Below are 6,252 nucleotides of genomic sequence, written 5' to 3' on the forward strand. Positions count from 1 at the left end.
GATTTCCAGTCCCCAGCACAGTGCCTGGCACAAGTATGATCCTCAAGAAATGTCTGTAAAATGGGTGGCCTCAGAATTACCCCCCTTGGTGGAAAGGAGGTGGGCAGCAGCACAGAACCGTGTAGCGTTTGCACCACACGGAGACAATTGTCCTGAAATTTTAAAAGTTGGCTCTCCTGAGCCGTGATGAGCTGGCTCCTCCGTATCGCCACTTCCACAGTTTTGCAGCGAAATGACTGCTTTCCCATCAGTTTCCTCTCACTGCAGGCACTAGCTTACAGTTTCCTTTGCTCTGTTATATCAAATACCACTTCTCCATCCGCCTTCCATTCCCCATAGACTCCTTGAAATCCCTTGTAGGCTCATGTCTCGTCTCCCATTCTCTTTATCCTTGGGGTTTGGCCAGCGGAGTGAGCCGTGGTGGACATCCAGCCAAGATGACCCACCGGTGACTGCAGCCCCGGCCACCATCTGACTGAAACTGAATGAAAGACCCCAAGTGAGGACCCCTCCAGCTAAGCCCAGGCAAACCACAGGAAGTAGAGAGAGAGAATGAATTTTTGTGTTAAGGCCCTGAGTTTGGAGGGCCAGAACCAGAATTTAAAGCCTGTGGTCCATTCTAACGCAGTTTTTGGTTAGTCTAGCGCTAAACTTGGTGATCCCTTGCCCACCTGGAGGTCCGCAGAGTCTTTGCATGCTATGGAAGTGCTCAGCTTACTGCCCATGTCGCTGACCACATCCGAGGGCCAAACTGCTGCACAGAGAATATGCATCATGACGCCCAGCCTAAGACATTGCCTTTCCACATTTTCTTAAAAGGAAAGAAAAGAATATTTGCTATAGTTTGATAGAAGTTTTTCAGCAGGATGGTAGAACAGAAAGCATGGACTTCTTCAAATGATCGTTGAAATGAAAACGAGGGGACCTGACCGTCAGTCACTGAGACGCGGGTCGGCTTCCTGCCGCCTCGTTGCAGGAATGACCTCGGACAGAGCAGTGAAGGCACCTCTCTGAGCTTCAGTTTCCTCACCGGAAAAATGGATGTATGGGGGTTTGGGGTGGGAGATGACCTTTCCGAGGGATCCATGAGTAAGAGGCCCCCAGACAAAGCTGTTGTGCAGCCTCCCAGCCCTCACATCTCTGGCCATCAGAGATGAATAAACTGGGGCTGGCCCGGTGATGCAGTGGTTAAGTTCGCACGCTCCGCTTCAGCAGCCTGGGGTTTGCCAGTTCAGCTCCCGGGAGCAGACATACAGACTGCTAATCAAGTCATGCTGTGGCAGGTGTCCCACATATAAAGTAGAGGAAGATGGGCATGGATGTTAGCTCAAGGCCAATCTTCCTCAGCAAAAAAAAAAAAAAAAAAGTAGAAGGATTGGGGGTGGATGTTAGCTCAGGGCTAATCTTCCTTCAAAAAAAAAAGGAAAAAAAAGAATGAATAAACAAGACTTTGGTTTTTCCCCCAGTGGAGGGGGATGGCAGCTTGTCTGGCCGTGGGAAGCTGCAGAGACTAGGGGCCTGGTCACTAGTCCTGGGGACCTTGGAGGTTTCCATCATTGAGTCCTTTTCCTTATCCTTCAGATTTTCTCCTTTTTCTATTTCCCCCCAGAATGAAAAGAGCTTATTGTCTTTCATAATTATTAATATTTACATGTTGTAAAAAAAATTCAAACAAAGAGAAAAAATAAAGAGATATTTGCCATTATCTCACCATGGAGAGATAATGACTTGACATTTTTTTAACCTCCCTTTTGCACTTAACAATTTATTGCAGACATAGTTCATATTGATGAACTCAGGTCAACATCGTCGCCATGTGTGCCGTGGACTAAAGACCACAGACCAGGAAACCAGATGGCCTGCGTCCAAACGCCTCCTCTACTCCCCAGCTCTGCGCCCTTTTACCTCTCCACACCTGCTCCCTCACCTGGATCACAGCGCCTACCTCGTAGAGTGGTCACAATGACCAAATGAGTTATCCCCTGGTACACAGTTGCCCACCACTTGCCATTAGCCACACTTACTATGAACTGTTGTGACGTGGATGGACCATGACGTTTTTAACCAAACTCTAATTCCGGGCACTTTTTACTGATATACACAACCTGTCCTTGTATCTTTGCACGAGTATTTTCTAACATTAAATTTCTAGAGGTAAACTTGTTTGGTCAAAGGATATGCCTTTTTAAAATTTTGTCCCCCAGGAGTTTTATACCAATTTACGTTCTCACCAGAAAGGTGAACAGCACCCTTTTCCCCTCGTTCCCACCAACGCCAGTACTTGGCTGAGTGGATGGTCCATGTTTCCTGGGCTTTCAAAATTACTTGTTTATGTCAAGCTGCCTGTAGTTACCTTGGCCACCTTGCAAGCTGACTTCCTCTCCAGTCACTCACTCAGGAAGTATTGATGGAGCACTTACCACATGCCAGGCACTGTTGGAGAGCTGGGCTATGCAGAGAACGACAAAGCCCCCGCCCCATGAGATGAGGAAGGGGCAGCTGGGCCACCACCTGCTGAGTGGTCAGCGAAGTGCCTGCTCCAGTCCCCAATAAACCATGCTGCATACGTGACAGCTTTATAGAGAACACAGAGCATGCGTTTGGTAAATATGCAGGTGCTGTCGTTACCTCTCTATGTGACATTCGTTAACACTACAACATGATGACGATACCGCATGTGATCATCATCATTTTTAGCCACGGAGCCTTAGAAGTCACTTCTTATCAGCTGTCAGTTTTCTCCTCTGTCGATGGGCTAACGCTGCCCACCTCCTGACACTGTCAAGAGGACGGTGGAGATGTACTAGGCCTGGCTAACGGAAGCCCCGGGGGGCGGAGACAGCCCACACCCAGGCCTGCTGCAGCCTCCTCCTGCTGATAGCGCCCAGCCAGGATCTGGGACGTGCGTGAGCCTTTTGCTGACGTTCCACTCTCTGCAGCTGTTCCCCTCAGCACTGCTGGCTGCGGCCGGGCTGAGTCACAGCAGCACCCCATCTGCCAGGACCTTTTTTTTCCTCATTTCCATCATTGGAAAGTATGGAGTTGAGGGCTGCTGATCCTCCCATAAGCCACTGCCCTACTCACCTCTGCTGGGTCCCTTCCAGCCAGAGACAGCCTGGAGTCACAGCACATCTCCCCAGACCACGTATCTCTGGCTTCGCCATCCAAATCCCTCCCTCCAGCTCAAGGGTGCGGCATCCTGAACTGAAGGCTTCGGGACCCACTGAACCCTTTCCCCACCTGCACTGCCACGGCCCCAGCTGGAGAGACCGTTTTCCCACGATCTGGCCAACACCTGCCCCTCCCCCTTCACTGGGAGCTCTGCCACGGGCAGGGGAGGGAGGGGGAGGGGCGCCCCAGCTGCCTTGGTGGCCTCACCTTCTGCTGCCTCCAGAGGGTAAGGCTGGCCCCCTCCTTCGCTTCCTTCTGGGGCTCTCGCCACTCAGTCATATTTTGTGTTTGGTTGAGATGGTAGCAAACAGAAAGAAGCCTTTTCCCCATTCCCATTCTACCGTAAGTGTTTATATCAGTCAGGACTCTTGCAACAAAAACCAATTCAAACCAGAGGAAGCAGGGAGGAGGGAGAGAGGATTGGTCTAATCAACTAAAAAGCACAGGACAGAGAGTCGGGCACGACTGGATCCCGTGCTCAACTATCCCCAGGGTGTCCTCTGTCTCCATCTCGGAGTTCTCGCTGCTTTCCTCTCCCTCAGTGGTGTTATGCTCAGGCGAGCTCCACCCACGTCATCCTTCATGCCTGTGAGCAGTGGACTTGGTGAGAAAGAGGTCCTGGGGTCCCGGGCCCTCTTCGATCTCTGATGAGAGACTCTGATGTCACACGTACATGCAGACATCACACACGTCCTCAGATCTCACACGTACATGCAACATCACACAAACTCACATGTCCCCCAAGTAGACGGCACACACATTCATGCAAGACACACGCAATCATACATCACACTCTTAGCTTACACAGATGTGACAATATTCCCACGGGTGTCTCACACACACTCAGATCTTCCCCATTTAGATATTGTAGTCGTGCAAATGCCCACCCGCAGATGGCCAGCTCATTCAGATTCTATCTATATACCACTGTTTGGAGAAACACACTTACCTCTTTCATAAAGCAGGGCGCTCTAAGTCTGGTGTGTAACAGAATGAAGTCATCTCCTTCTCCTGAAAGAGTGCAGAGTCTTTGTAAGGATTAAATACATTAAATTTCTTTTTAACTGCCTATCATCAAAAGACACAGCCTGGGAACAAATATTCACAATATGTATATCTGACGAATGAATTACGTCAAGAATGTACAAAGCAGTCTTAAAAATTGATAGTAAGCTTCACTTCACACTCACGAGGTTGACCATATTAAAAGTAATTTGGAAAAAACAGAAAATGAATGTTGGTGAGCACGTGGAGAAATTGGAAGTCTCACACATTGCTGGTGGGAATGTAAAATGGTGCAGCCACTCTGAAAAACAATTTGGCGGTTCCTCTGAAAGTCAAGCATAGAGTTGCCATATGACTCGTCACTTCACTCCTAGGTATCTATCCAAAGAACTCAAAACAGATGTCCAAACAACACGTGCACATGTTCATAGCGGCACTATTCACAGTCACCAAAGGTGGACACAGCCCAAACATCCATCAACACACGAATGGATAAACAAAACGTGGTATACACACACCCGGAGTATTATTCATCCATGGAAACTATGACACGTGCTGCAACACGGATGGACCTCAGAAACATCATGCTCAGTGAGAGAAGCCAGACACAAAAGGCCGCTTCTTGTAAGATTCCATTTACATTACACATACAGGAGAGTCAACCCGTAGAGACGGGAAGCAGAGGGGTGGTTGCTAGGAGCTGGGAAGGGGGACAGGGAACAAGTGCATAACATTGATGCAGTTTCATTTTGGGGTGAGGAAAATATCCTGAAACTTGATGGAGGTGCTTGGTGCACAATATTGTGAAAATACTCAATGCTACTGAATTGTACACTTTAAACTGGGTAATGACTAAATATACATTATTTGAATTTCACCTAAAAAAATCAATAGTAAGAAGGCAAATAATCCAATTTTCAAAATAGACAAGTGATTTCAACAGATGCTTAAATAAAAAGATACATGAGTGGCAAAAAAAGCACATGAAGGGGCTGGCCCCGTGGCCAAGTGGTTAAGTTCGCGCGCTCCGCTGCAGGCGGCCCAGTGTTTCGTTGGTTCGAATCCTGGGCGCGGACATGGCACTGCTCATCGGACCACGCTGAGGCAGCGTCCCACATGCCACAACTAGAAGGACCCACAACGAAATATACAACTATGTACCGGGGGGCTTTGGGGAGAAAAAGGAGAAAAATAAAATATTAAAAAAAAGCACATGAAAAGACACTCAATATTGTTAGTCTTCAGAGAAACGTAAATGAAAGCCACAATGATATGCCACTAAACGTGCACAAAAATAGCTAAAATGAAGACTGACCATGGCAGATGTTGATGAGGATGTGGAGGAGCTAGAACATTCTCACACTGCTGGTGGGATCCGAAATCGTGCAACCGCTCTGGAAAACAGCGTGGCTGTTTCGTAGAAAGTTGAGCGTACAATCCCACCCCCAGGCGTTTACCCGAGAGAAGTGAAAACAGATGTCTGTCAAAAAGCTTTGCACATGCATATTCATCACAGCTTTATAGTCTCCAAAAACTGGAAACAACCCATCTGTCCTCCGCTGGGGAATGGGTAAAATGGAATCCTGTTCACGGATGAATCTGAAAACATGACGTGAGTGAAAGCGGACAGACAGACACAGTATGATTCCCTTTATATGAGATGCTGGGAAAGATGAAACTAATCTGCAGCGACAGGAAATAGATCAGTGGTCGCCGAGGCCTGCAAGAAACAAGAAGGAACTTTCCACAATAGTGGGAAAGCTGCATCATGTCCTAGAGTGGGATAGTGGTACATGTAAAAGGATTACATTGTATTTTATGTAAATTACGCTTCTGTGAAGCTTAGTTTTAGAAACCCGCCTGGTCCTGAGGGCAGATCCCGCTCACTGCTCCCTGTGCACAAGTCTGTGCTCATCGCCCGCCTGCTTCCCACACTCCCTCCCCGCAGCGGGCGTGTGCACGCCTCCGTGGATTTGCCTATGGTGTTCTTGCTGCCTGGCACGCTCTTCCCTCCTTTCTCTGCTTGCAGAGATCCTGCGCCCCTGAGGCCCAGCTCCGCGCTTCCCCATCCCACCC

The 6,252-nt window shown here is 48.5% G+C and overlaps 1 protein-coding gene across 2 annotated transcripts in view; it reads right to left on the minus strand.

The window, feature by feature from the left end:
- Positions 1-5,790, minus strand: part of PRPSAP2 (phosphoribosyl pyrophosphate synthetase associated protein 2) — a 55,149-nt gene extending 49,359 nt beyond the window's left edge. The window contains exons 1-2 of one of the 2 annotated variants that reach the window (XM_070228301.1): positions 5,492-5,790; positions 4,121-4,182 (exon numbers count right to left, since the gene is read on the minus strand). The gene's annotated coding sequence lies outside the window, so the exon portion shown is untranslated. Of the gene's footprint in view, positions 1-3,084; positions 3,280-4,120; positions 4,183-5,491 lie in introns of those variants that run through there. The other variant, XM_070228302.1, reaches the window with a different exon arrangement.
- Positions 5,791-6,252: the final 462 nt, after the last annotated feature.

Source organism: Equus caballus, chromosome 11, assembly GCF_041296265.1.
Source record: "Equus caballus isolate H_3958 breed thoroughbred chromosome 11, TB-T2T, whole genome shotgun sequence".
Classification (NCBI taxonomy): Eukaryota; Metazoa; Chordata; class Mammalia; order Perissodactyla; family Equidae; genus Equus; species Equus caballus.